At 42.5% G+C, this 14,179-nt stretch overlaps 1 protein-coding gene across 3 annotated transcripts in view; it reads left to right on the top strand.

Moving 5' to 3' along the window:
• The window catches only part of PTPRN2 (protein tyrosine phosphatase receptor type N2), a 742,556-nt gene that overhangs the window by 34,499 nt on the left and 693,878 nt on the right, over nucleotides 1-14,179 (top strand). Inside the window, exon 1 of one of the 3 annotated variants that reach the window (XM_069958898.1) lies at nucleotides 6,309-6,327. The exons of the other annotated variants lie outside the window; for them this stretch is intronic. The gene's annotated coding sequence lies outside the window, so the exon portion shown is untranslated. Of the gene's footprint in view, nucleotides 1-6,308; nucleotides 6,328-14,179 lie in introns of those variants that run through there. 3 annotated transcript variants of the gene reach the window in all.

Genomic DNA, 14,179 nt, shown 5'->3' with positions numbered 1-14,179 from the left:
CAAGTCCAGTGTAGTCTAGTCTGGAGTGTGGTAGTGGAAGGACACACATGGGAGACGCAGAGACTCTTCCCTTAAAAGCAACACTTCTTTTAACTATGCAGTGCTAAACCATTCAAGAGAGGACAATTCAGGGATCATCCCCGCCCACGCTGTTGAACATCTCTAAAGGAACTAATCCAGATAGAGCAAAGTCGCTAGAAGCCTACGTACTCTATCTCAAAGTGCAGGTGAAACCAGGTAATCTTGGCTACCTTGCTCAACTCGGGTAACAAGGACTGGGGGTTATGTCACCTTGTTAGGATGGGTCACCCGACACTGCAGGGAAATAGGTAGTATAGGTGGTATCACGACAGAGGTCGAAACACGGGCACAAGTATTCTTCTACTCTCAAGTACTCTCAAGTATTCTCCTTCTTCTTCTAAAGTTCCAGCAGAGCATATTTCTAAACTGGGTTGGGACTCTCGAGACAAACTCCTCTTCACTACTCTGAACTCTCACGACCTATTCTACTCCACTATTCTGAGCTTAGTCTACTTCTCAGCACGCAACCAAGCCAGCACTATTAGTCTACCTCTAAAGCTCTCAGCACAGATTCTGTCCAGTCAAGTCAGAAGTCTATTGTGAGCTGGTGTATTAAGTGTTCCTTCAGTAAAGAAGAGTTTATTTATGGTTACTGCTCAAGCACCTACACAGTAGTTACACCGTCCTTGGGTCATCGCCCCTTTCTGTGGGTGGCAGTGCCGATAGTCTGGGTGGGTCATAACTCCACTCTGGACAATCGTGATAAGCGCCCAAGGGACCCCCTCGCAGCCCGGCAGGTCACCGACCAGGGAAAGGGTATAGCAAGCCATCCTAAAATAAAAGCAGGTGTGCCCCCATACCTGTCTGCCCAACCAGCACTGCCGTCACGACAACCTACCATCCGGCTGGGTTATACTCCGATCAACCACCACAGTAGTGGCGTCACACAGCACCATCTGGCAAGTGACCGGTCGACCACTGCGCACCACACAAAGAACCTACAATGTTGCAGACAAAGCCAGTGAGCGACACACAGATTTTTGTGCTTTCAGCAAAAAGCAGCAGCTAGCTGGGGAAGGAGACTGAATAGATAATAGAAAATTTGGAATGAATTGTCAGTTTCACCATGGGCAGCCACATATCAAAAGTTATGTTTGAGCGGAATACCTCTTTAATGTCTTTATGTAAATGGCAAATATTGTTAATTGTTCATGTTCTATACAATAAATATTTACCGGAGGGACATCCCCTTTAATCCCATCTGTTTTATATCTCTCAACAAGACCATTTGAAGTTTTTTCTGCCTTCTCTTGAGTTTTGTGACGTTATAAGGAACCTTCTATAGTTGTGATTCATGGCTTTTAAGAGTCACTGTTTGTAGTTGACGTTTTTCCTACTTTCACCCAAGTAAATAGGTAAAGACAGTCATCTCTGTGCAATTAAAAGGTGGAGAAACGGCAGGGAATGATTCACTTCTCTATCAATCACAGATGATTGCTTTTCTTTCCAGCAGTCAACTTTGAAAGAGCGGTATGTGGGATAGAGATGTGCTGTCAGGCCTAAGTGTATGCTGTGGTAATAATGGAAGAGTGGGCATAGACAGAGGCACAAGTGCCCATTGACATTGTACAAAGGTATAATAAAACCATCTGCTCTGGATGAAAGTTATTTCAAACAATACTTCAAGCGATATTACTAGATAGGTCACAGGTATTAATCAGACATTCTAAATGGACTACATGTCTATGTGTACTCCTCCACAATGAGCGTGGGCATTTCTGGCATCATGGTTGTACTACAGGTAACCAAAGAACATTCATTCATCTACTCCCCTTTCAAAGTCCATACAATGCAAAAAACAGTAACATACACTTTTGTTTTTCCTAAAAGGGTTGTCCTTAAAGGAGATGTCTGGTGACTGTATGGCCCTCCAAAAGTTATACAAATTACCAATATACACTTATTATGGGAATGCACATAAAGTGTTTTTTTCCCTGCACTTACTACTGCATCAAGGCTTCACTTCCTGGATAACATGGTGATGTCACTTCCTGGAAAACATGGTGATGTCACTTCCTGGATAACATGGTGATGTCACTTCCTGGATAACATGGTGATGTCACTTCCTGGATAACATGGTGATGTCACGACCCAACTCCCAGAGCTGTGCGGGCTGTGGCTGCTGGAGAGGATGATGGCAGGGGGACACTGAGGGACACAGGACACTGGAGGGACACGGAGCATCCCCCTGCCATCATCCTCTCCAGCAGCCATAGCCCACACAGCTCTGGGAGTCGGGTGTGACATCACCATGTTATCCAGGAAGTGACATCACCATTTTATCCAGGAAGTGAAGCCTTGATGCAGGGAAAAAAAACACTTTGCATTTCCCATAATAAGTTTATATTGGTAATTTGTATAACTTTTGGAGGGCAATACAATACTTTAAAGCTATTCCCTTTGTGGGCGCGTTGGAGCGGCATGCTAAGTTGCAACTGCTGCATGTAGGTGAAACTACAGCAACATCGGCCACTTGTGTAGGAGTGGTTCGCCTGCATGCTGTGTTTACACCTTAGAACGTACCCTGGTGACGCCACCTACCCGCTTTAAGCTAGGAAAAAGCTACTGGGAGTGCCGAGGAGCAAGCAAGGTAGTAGCTTTATAGGTTCTAGAACTACCCCTTTATCCTAAGATTAAGGTTATCCTAAGATTAAAAGCTGCACAAAGGAAAGGGGATAAATGGCTGACAGGTGGGATTTTGACCGCAGGGACCCACACTGATAACTTAAAATACAGATAAATTGTGCTTTGAATGAATGGAACCAGCCTGGCCAAACAACCCTTTTAATGAGAACCTGTTACCTCTTCTGGTATGTTATTGCCCCCCCCCCCCCCCCAAAAAAAAAAAAAAAAAAAAAAAAATCCTGGAGCACCTTTTCTTAGAGCTCTTTTTAGTGATGCTCCTCTGTTGTTCTGCCTTTCTTCCTGCCTTCCAATAAAATTACTAGAGCCAGATAAACTGGATGCCCAGTGCGTGTCACTAAATTCCTCATACAGTTTGCCAAAAAAAAAAAAGAGAGAATACATAATTAATATATGGATTTATGTATGGAACACGCTGTGATTTCATAATACATCCGCATGAAAACTATTCAAATGACATAATACAGTGATATAACTGGATGCACAAACAAAATGATTCCCCTGAACATGTAAAGGAGTTTACCATTATAAAATATACCTAAACATACCACAAAGCTTTAAAGACTTTTAGCAGTGGGACCTACTATGATCAAAAACTTTTGACATCCCTGATGTATCAAAAGTAGAGATGAGCGAACCTTTAGCATGCTGGAGTCCATCCGAACCCGAACTTTCGGCATTTGATTAGCGGTGGCTGCTGAAGTTGGATAAACCCCTAAGGCTATGTGGAAATCATGGATATAGTCATTGGCTGTATCCATGTTTTCCAGACAACCTTAGAACTTTATCCAAGTTCAGCAGCCACAACTAATCAAATGCCGAATGCTCGGATTTGGATGGACTCGAACCCGAACCCGGTTCGCTCATCTCTAGTCAAAAGTTCTTTTTAATGACAGGTACTCCAAACCCGAGTGTGTGGCATTTGATTGTGGCTGAAAAAGTTAATGTAGCCTGGTATTCAAATGCCACACGGTCGGGTTTGGACGGACCTGAGCGTGCTCAAAATTCACTCTGATTCTTATGTCCTCTAAACAAAGGTATAACTATCATAGAGGCATAATGTGGTTATATGAGAACATATACATTATACTGTTCCTAAAAACATCACTGCTGTATATTGGTAAAATATACATAGAAGGGATGGAACCAAGCAGATAGGGATGGAACCAAGACTCGGGGGTAGAGTATTGGTCCAAGGGCCATGGAGGGGGAAACAGTTTAAAGGTGTTGTCCAGTGTTTGATAATTTTTTTATATACTGCTGCTGTTATATAGAAAACAAGAAAGAGCCTGTTTACCTCTCCGGGCTCTCTTGGTGCCCTCCTATGGGTCTCTGGTGTCCCCTGCTGATCGTAGCCACCTCCACTTCTGACACCAACCTTTTAGGAGTGACAGCCTGCAAAGCCAATCACTGACTGAGACAGGACATCAATGGCTGAGCGGGCTGTCACTTCCAAAACAGATTTGTCTCTAAAGTGAAGGCGGCTGTGATCAGCGGAGGACACTGGAGGAGCGCTGAAGATATGCCCTTTTTTGTTTTCTCGTCTGTGGGGGTTTAAAAGAACAAGTACCTGTAATGAACATGAACATTAGTGACACTAGACCAGGAACGTAAGCCCACCCAGTGGGAGAAGCTAGCTGTTGGGGAGAACTCTAAGAGGATCTAGCGCTTGTAATGGAGTTTTTAGCTATCTTGGCTTACCTAGCCACTGACTTGATATCCTGGAATGACCTTCAGGACTCGAGAGATCTGCCACCCAGCGTGGATAGGGTTGTCAAGTGTGACTCTAATGCAGCCTCACTGTGAAGTACTGTAGCCGGGCATGGCTAGGGGGTCAGGTGTGCTTAAAAGAATAAAGTTCTGCATGCACACTCTAATTTAGTATAACAACCCACAGATGGGTCCTGGTCAGGGCTGGCGTTAGCAGAGGGCTTAACTGGGCAAGTGCCGGGGCCCCAGTGCCTCCAGGGGCCCAGAGAGGGAGAGGGGCCCAATGTTCTGATGTTCAGCCTGCTGCACTGTAGTGCAGGGTGAGTGTTGACCATCAGAATACACAGGAGAAAGAGCAGGAACTGCCAGCGTTCAGCAGAGAGAGGGATAAAGGACCTGATCACATGATTGGAAGGTCCTCAACCTAATCATACAGTGTGGAGATCGGCCTGGCAGAGAGGAAGAGGGAGAAAACATAGCTGTAAGTGCTGTGTGTGTTTGTTTCAGCCAGTCAGCCAATGTCTGTGTCAGTCAGTCACTTAGTAATGTGTGTCAGTAAGTAAGTGTGTGTGTGTCAGTCAGTGATCTGTGTCAGTAATGTCTGTGTCAGTAATGTGTATTTGTGAATGTTAGTGGTGTCTCAAGAGATTATGCATAGTGTGTGGAAGGATGAGTGGCCTGCTGAGGCTCTGTCGCCCAAGGGCCCGCAAAAACCTGGAACCAGCCCTGGTCCTGGCCTCCAGGCCAGGCCCTAGGAGAATCCCCTCAGTATCCTCTCTCCCTCGTGTAGTGTCTCTCTCAATCTCTCCAACTAACATGCCCCAACTAGCTCCAATCTATCTATCTATCTATCTATCTATCTATCTATCTATCTATCTATCTATCTATCTATCTACCTTCAGGGGCCTCTAATTGGGAAGAAAAACTAAGAAAGGTGCCTGTGATAGGCTACAGGACACCCTGAGATACCTATTTCAGTGCATATAACAAACATCATACAGTGGCATGGATAGTAGAAAATGCTTAGTAGTCAATACAGTTCACAGTTAACCCTTAGACTAATTATTTCCTCTGCCAAGCTATATAAGAGATAAGACACATTAACAACTGGTTGCGGGAGCAGCAAACTACATCCTCCAGCCCCAGAGCATAGAAATACGGTAAGTACCGACCTACATATTCTACATAAAGCAGAGGACACCCGCTCTGGGACACTGCACTTGTTGAAAAAAGATGTAGGTCTTCCCATCTGATAGTTAAGGTCTCATCACAGCTATTAAGTCTTGATTTATGGTCTGTAAAGTGAAAATACTGCAAACAACAGGCCTACAGAAAGTGTTGATTGAACACAGTTGGATTCCAGAATCATGCGCTGCAATATTATAGTGACACATATTAACAACATTGTAATTAGAGTAAATCTCTTATCACCCTGTCTTCTAGCAGGGGCTGCAATTTATTCATATTCATGCACACATCTAGTAACTTTAATACCCTACTCAACTCTCTGAACTGCATGTAACCATCTTTTGTGAACTAAGGTCTTTTTTTTAAAGGATTTGTCTTCTTCCAGACAACTTGTTTCACAGTACTTTGATGTTTGATGCCGCCCTAGACAGTCCAGAAAAACATGGATGCATCCATGTTTTCCAGGCAGCCTTAAGACTGCATCCGACTTTCTGATAACTTTATGCCCTTGGATATGACCCACTTAGGTGGGCCCGGCATGCTCAGTTCAACAACAGTCTCCTGGAAGCACTGGCAGTTTCTCTCCACTGTGCTTACAAACAAGGGGATTGTGTGTGGACTGTTGCATGGCAACAGCAGGGTCACAGTTCATAGAGAAAAGCAGGAAGTGATCAGATCCATGGGTGAGAAAAACAGTACAGGGGGGTAAGTTACTTTACTAAAAAAGCTAATTTGTACTCTTTAACTACTTTTAAACATTTATGAGCTCTAGTGAAATGAAAGCTGAGCTGGGATTGGTTACTGTGCTCAACAAGGAACTTAAGACTGCTTAAAAAACGGCCGGTCTCTTACGCCATGTGAACATGGCCTAAGGGGTTAATATATACAAGAAAATGTGTTAAACTCTTAAGAAAAATGTCATGTACACGCTACACTACATTAGCAAAATCAATGTCCGCAGAACTGAAAAATGCTTTTTTTTCCCCCATATTCCATATAGATGAAATGTATGTAAAAAACTGGGCCTTCACATTGTCGCTATGCACTCTGGACTTTAATAAAACTGATTAATAATGGCTGCAATAAAGGAAGCCATCCCTATCTAGAATGAAAAGATTTCTTAACATGTCCTATATATAAGTTTATTTTTATTAGGAGATTTTATCAGATTTTACAGCTCAATGAATGATTTATAAACTTATTCCATATCACTGGCTCCAAGTCGTTTGGCATCGGCTTTTGCCTGGCTTTGCGTATTATACTAAAGGCGCATTTGTGCATTTGTTAATATGGTTGGCATCTAAATACATGGCATATTGCTTTAACCCCTTCATGACTAAAGGTCATTGATGCACGGATCTCCAGGTCAAATTGAAGCAATGTTCCTCCTCACCTTCTAAGAGCCATAGCGCTTTTATTTTTTCACCTACAGGGCTGGTTGGGGTGTAATTTTTTTGCACCATATAGTTTTTAATGGTGTCATATTGGTGTAAAAAAAAATTCTGATCACTTTTCAAATTTTTTTCTGATATATAATTTTGAAAAAGATAATCTATCCTGGTGTTTACCCCTCTTTTCCTTTAAGCTTTTCACCGTGCGGGAACAACATTGTTATATTTTAATAGATCAGACAATTACGCACGCTACAATTTATATGTTTATTTATTTTTTTGTACATATTTTTATTTGTATAATGGGAAGGGGGGTGATTTAAAGTTTTAGTGGGGGAGGGTTTTTTAAAAATATATTTTTTTAATTTTTAAAAATATTTTATAACTCCCTAGGGGAGTTATATATGCAATCATTAGAATGCATATACTGATTAATGCTTTGCCATTGAATAACATTGATTAGTACTATTGGCCATCTGCACATAGAGTCTTCCTGAGGGCAGACTCTATGAGAAGACTGCCGATCTGACAGGATGGAGGTAAGTATTATACACCCATCTGTCAGGGAAAGTGATTGAGATTGCGGATTTCCCCTGCCCCCATAGCGCTGATCCACCTCGTCTGCTCCATTGATTATCATTAGAGGAAGCGGTCCGGCTCGGTGCTGAGGAGGAACAGGGGAATGTAAGACACATACTTTCCTCCTCAGTGCCCCATGCGCAATAGGGGGCTATCAGCAGGTTAGATTCGTCTAACCTGCCGATAGTTCCCCTTTAAGGAGTTAATGACAGGCAGCTGCGTGATTGCGGCTGCCTGTCATTATCTTTGGCTTCTGGGACACTAATGTGTGTGGGGCCAATCACAGTGAAACAGCCCTGCACACATTAACACTGCTTCATGGCAGGAACATTCATATACTGTAAGTTACTTCTGCATGGGGCATCAGCAGTAGGAACCTAAGTAGCCGTATTGTGGACGAGAATAGATTAAAGAGGATTTCTGTACACAGGTTTAGTGATCATATACTATACACCCCACTTCTTTTTTGTTACTTTTTTCTTGTCCTGTAGAGCCCGGAGTTCTACTTATTACTAGAATACGTGCAATAGTTCTCGATGTGTCACCAGGCAGCCATTCATCAGTTCAGCTTGGACGTTTTCTTCTTATTGCGGTAGCAATATGTGACTCCAGACATGTGACTTTTTTTTATTTCCTGGAGTTTGAAAATTTTAACGTAGTCATTTAAAAGCTGATTTCTCGCTGGAGGATTCGCAAGGAGTTTGTTTTGTTCTCTTTCTTGCAGTTTTTATGTCTAGGTTTTGTAGGAAGATACCATCAGAAAAAGAACTGGAATGTATCCAAGGAAACAATATTGTATTATATGTTCATGTTTTATATGTTTTTCATTTGTCACGGGCTAAAGTTTTTGAAGAGAAGCTGTTGACAGTAAATCTATGGCGCTCTACTTGTCCATTTATTGTAATGAGTATTTTATTGATATGTTTATTAGCCGGTTCAGCGCATCAGGTGGTATTTTATCCATCAGTACACAGAATGGTTGCTTGCTTCTATTGATGGCTTTTTCCATTGACTTCCATTAGATTACATATGCTGTTTAATGCTATGCCATTTTAAAGGATTGATCAGTACTATCGGCAATCTGCACATAGAGTCTTCCTAAGAAGATCGCCGATCCGACAGAACAGAGGTAAATATTATACTCCCACCTTTCAGCACAAGTGATCGGGACCCCTGCAGTCAGTGACAGGTACTTATCCTGTCACTGACTTCCTTAAATGTTGCGATTGCTATAAATCATGGCATTTAAGGGGCTTATGACAGGCAGCTGTTCAGTTTTATTGATATGCTAATTAGCCAGTTCAGTGCATCAGGTGATGTTTAACTCATCAGCACATAGAACAGTTGCCTTCTATGTGCTGAAATCTACAGCTCAGAGGTGGCATAGATTTCAGTGACTTCTCAGAATCCCATAAATATTGTAAGTTCTGCAGTTTGTTGGCCTTTTTCTGCTAGTAGTGATGAGCGAAATTACCGAACTATTGGGTTTATCTGAACCCCTGAACTTTCGGCATTGGACTCCTGGTGGGTGGAGGAGTTGAATGCTCTAAAACGCCCTGTTCCTGGCTGGCTGGCTCGCTCCATTGATAATTATTAGAAGTGGTGGTGGGGGGGGGGGGCAGATTGCTACACTGGGGGTAGCCCCGCCCTAGTGCTCTAGACGGCCGTGCAGAATGAGATCTGTCAGCAGGTTAAATTCAACAGACCTGCGGATAGTTTCCCTTAAATAGTCCATGTTCATCTGTATCGTACAATATATTGTACGTATGATATAAAAATAATAGTAATAATAACAATTTTTTATAAAATATTGTCTTGTTTTTTGTTTTGTGATGGAGTAGACGTTGTAGCACGTTGAATCAGCACATGTTGTTTAGGAAACACAATATAGTTTTGCATTATTGTAGAGCGCCAAAGTACTGTGCAGTGTTTCATATTGTACAGCTGCAGATCTATACAGAAAATATCCTGTACCCGCTGCTTCATTATATGAAAAAAGCCACAGGCATGTTAGAGCATGACGCTGGGGAGCGATCGCTGTTTTTAAGGATTTGTGTCTTAATAAAAGCAATATGTGACTTTGAATGTGTTACCAGGCAACAGCACACAAAACAAAATTAGAATTGCTGATGGATAGGATGAAGCGTGGAAGCAAAACATTGTAAGCGACGACCGTATACAGATGGAATTCAAAGCTCGGGAAGAACCTTAGTTATATGTTCATTGAACTTTTCATAAGTGGAAATGCCCTTTAATACTAAGCAATTCATACTGTCAGTATCGGAGTGACCTATCATGGTATTTCTCTGGGTCGCCATCAGGGTCCTGGATCTCAAACTAAAAAGAAGGAACTGTAATGAATTGTCACTGGAGTGAAGAGAAGTGCTTGAGCCGCCACTTGGATGGAAGACCCTTTTAGTTTGGAGTGGACTGAATATGTTTTTTTTCACGGTTCAATTGATCTGAGGTTTCGAGGGTGGCATTGAGTGAAGATTTTTTATATTGTGGAACCAGAAAATATGATTGAAGATATTTGTGGAAATGTAGTTGGACAACATGTACCCGCTCTCCCCCCCCAAAAAAAACAAACAAAAACCTCTTAAATTCATTATTTTGGATTTTTTGTGTGTATTTGTTATTAGAAGGACTTGCCTGAGCTCTTTTTTTGCAGCATTTACAAATATGCTTTACAGCAAGCCCTTTTCGACATAGAATGACCCATACCCTATTCATAAAATGGGAACATTTTCTGGCCATGCACTGTGACCTGTCCAGAGGTCACTCCTCAGGGAAGGGGAGGCTGAGTTTTGAGCTCCCTCTGTTGTGTACCCTTCCTTTATCTATACACTGATGTATGTGATGATAAGGAGGATACTGCTAGAAAGTGATCTGTACAGAACAGAAAGTCTCAGATAGTATAGAGTAGGAAACTTCTAAGTTATTAAGGAGGTCAAATCTTGGAAGCTGTACTGTGTTAGAGGATACATAGGGAGGAAAATGTGCACTGCAGATGCTACAGGGGGAGGGAGGGGGAGGCTCCTCATCAATAGTGTCTGTCAAGACACAGGAGAAAGGTTCAACAAAATACTGTACAGTGGTACCTTGGTTTAAGAGTAACTTGGTTTAAGAGCGTTTTGGTTTAAGAGCTCACAGTGTTTCAAAATTGTGACTTGGTTTAAGAGCATTGCTTTGGTTTAAGAGCTCCCTGGGTGGGAGCGCAAGTGGGGGAGGGGTATTGTCTGCATAGCGGGGTCTAAAGCTCTGTACTCTAACCCAGGAAGTCTCCCTCATCTTCCAAATCATAGCAGATCAACTTCAGGCTGGGGCTTGCATCAGGGGACAGGACTGTGGAGGTAATCTCTTCATAGCTGTAACCCCTCTCTCCCCGGACAGTGAGTGCTGCTATACTGTGCCCACATCTGTCCTGCTCATTCCTTCATGCTCCCTGCAGTCTCTGTCAGTCCTTGTGTGCCCCATCCTCTCCATTACTGTACAGTAACTTATAATATCACATATTCTGCTGTTTCTGAATGTTTGTTTCATTTGTTTTACATGTTATTCAGAATAATAAATCATTATTTTTGGGGTGTGGAACCAATTGTTTGCATTTGAATGATTTCTTACGGGAAAATTTGCTTTGGTTTAAGAGTGGATTTGGATTACAAGCACAGTCCCGGAACGAATTTTGCTCGTAATCCAAGGCACCACTGTATTTTCTTGCGTATAAGGGTACTATTACACGGAACGATAATCGCCATTATTGCTATTATCGCTCCGTGTAATAAATACAACGATCAGCCGATGATCGTTGTCATCGGCTGATCGTTGATATAGGTTAGAACCTATATTTGTCGGGCGCCGACCGCGCACTGCTACATGTAATAGTGGTGCGCGGCCGGTGACTGACGATATACTTTACCTATCCATGCTCCAGGGCTGCTCCTGCGGTCCGCTTCTCTCCGGGTCCCGCGCGCTCTAGCTTCTGAGCGGTCCCCTCCTGTGATTGACTTAGCCGCATGTCAGCTGACAGGTCGCTGTGAAGCTAGAGTGCGCGGGACTCGGGAAGAAGGAGCAGCCCTGCAGGAGCAGCCCTGGAGGGTGGATAGGTAAAGTATATAGTTTAAGCAAGGGCTGCAAGGCCATTGGTAACGGTTAAACGATTATCGGGCCGTGTAATAGGCCCAGTAGACGAGCGCCGATCTAGCAGATCGGCGCTCATTTACAGGTATTATCGGTATATACCACCCTAAGACTACTTTTTAGCCAGAAAATCTTCTCAAAAATCAGGGGTCGTCTTATACGCCAGGTGTCGTCTTATAGGGCTGGTGCTGAAAAAGTTCAGAATCGAACTGCAGAATCTGTGGTCACCAAATACGATGGGAGGAGCTCAAAAATGGCTGCATCCCCAATGTATGTAACCTTATGAAGAGCAGAGCAAGCTGCAGGCGCCCGGGGTATGGAAAAAAGAGATATGTTAGAATGGCAACACACCTCTTTCACCCGTGTAGCCCACCCTTGTATCCTCCCGGTTTTACTGCACCTCCTTCTCTGCCTCTCAGATCTTGCTGCTGTCTGATGTTTTTTTAATAATTTTTATTTGGTGTGCAATGGAAGAGGGAAAGTCTTATACGGCAAGTATATCCCAAACTCTGTATTTTAACTGGAAAAGTTGGGGGTTGTCTTATACCCCCATTCGTCTTATACGCCATTAAATATGGGTATATAAAAAACTGATCTGTTCCTCTTTTGTGGTTTTCTTCTAGGTGACAGATTCCCTTTCAAATGGAAATATAAATCATTAACTTTTAGGTCTTGGTAGGGAGATTTAGTTTTAGTTTTTAAAGAAAAATACAAAAAAAATAATAATAAATAAAAAAAAAAAATTTGCTTTTGGTTGACCACCACCTTAGAAGTGATATGAGTGGATTGATAGTCATTTATTGAATAGGAGCATATATAACATGCTGGTAGGTTTTATGTTTTTTTTTTTAGTTTTGTAATAGTTTATATTATAGAGTTGCTTAGGCTTACAGTTCTTTATGAATACATGGCTCTCCAGACTCTTATTCATAGGAGTACAGTTATTGCTTATTGAATTTTGCCTCCCTCGCCGTGTCCATCCATCTTTAATGTTTAGAAAATTAATTTAGTACAGGAAATGCTACAACGCTATCATGAAAATTCAGCAGTACGATCAATAGTGGAGAAAAATGCATTTTACCTTTTATGACGCATGTTTGAATATAATAGACCTAGAAACGTGTCATTTCAGCTGCTAAGTTTTATGATACTGTGAGAAGATAATGGGTTCTGACTCTGGAAAGCCGACATTGAAGAGTCTTTACAGCAGTGCAGCTTAAGAACTGTGTATTCACCCGGGCTACTTATATTCACAGAGCATTTCATAGAAAGAGACTCTTAAAGTTTAGACTCTTAAAGTAAGAGCAGACTGCACGGCTTGTGCCTTTAATTCCATGTACAAGCAGACTGTACTAAAATATTTTTTGGCTCTTAAAGGGAATCAGTAGTTAAAGGAGAAGTCCGGCCAAAATAAATTTTTGATATGTTGTTATACAAATTACTAATGTACATTAATTATGGGAAATGCACATATAGGGCTATTACCCTTAATTTAGTAGATCAGGAAGTGTTAGAATTCTCTCAGATACAGTGATGTCACGATGAAAGGTGTAATTCCTATGGAGTGTCCTGCAGGGGGCGCTCTATATGTAGAAGTCTATGGGACTTTATTGTTTCTATAGATGTCTATGTAAAGTAATGTAGTGTACAGTATGCTTTATTGAATGAATACATCTACATCTATACATCCTTGCTCCCCAAAGTATTGCATAAATGTATTCAGTACATTAGGATATCACAGTAAGCCCGCCGCTCCACCGCATTCCCACCGCCCGCCGATCTGCCGCATTCCCGTCGCCCGCCGATCCGGACTATATACACTCAACTACTGCTCCCATCATCTGCTCATAGTATGAGCAGGTGATGGGAGTTGTAGCTGGGTTATGGATATGACTTGCCTGCCGCCGCTGATGCCACTGATGACTTGCCTCCCCCTTCTCCTCCTTCCGGGATCCTGGGAACCTCCCCCCTATCCCAGGGCTGACTCCCTGCCTGGCCGCCGCTCTCCCCCCACACATACTGGCTCCCGATGCATCCTGGTGTCCGCACTGATGCATCGGGAGCCGGTATGATTAACCTAATCTGCTGATAGTTCTCTTTAAAGAGGATTGTCCAACCTCTCATATTTATCCCTTATTATCTCATCATGGGGGGGGGGGGGGGTCAGAATCACCCCCCTTTTCCCATGTTATAAATAAAAATAAACAAATAAATAAGAAAACAAACATGTTTGGTAACGCCGCGTGCGTAATCGGCCAAACTATTAATTTATCTAATTTCCGATCTCGCACGTTAAATGGTGCAAAATTGTGCATTTTTGGTCGCATCAAATCCCGAAAAATTGTAATAAAAAGCGATCAAAAAGTCGCATATGCGCAATCAAGGTACCGGTAGAAAGAACACTTCATGGCGCAAAAAATGACACCTGACACAGCCCCATAGACTAA

Source organism: Dendropsophus ebraccatus, chromosome 2 (assembly GCF_027789765.1).
Source record: "Dendropsophus ebraccatus isolate aDenEbr1 chromosome 2, aDenEbr1.pat, whole genome shotgun sequence".
Taxonomy (NCBI): Eukaryota; Metazoa; Chordata; class Amphibia; order Anura; family Hylidae; genus Dendropsophus; species Dendropsophus ebraccatus.
This window is presented reverse-complemented; position numbering and strand designations above follow the sequence as displayed.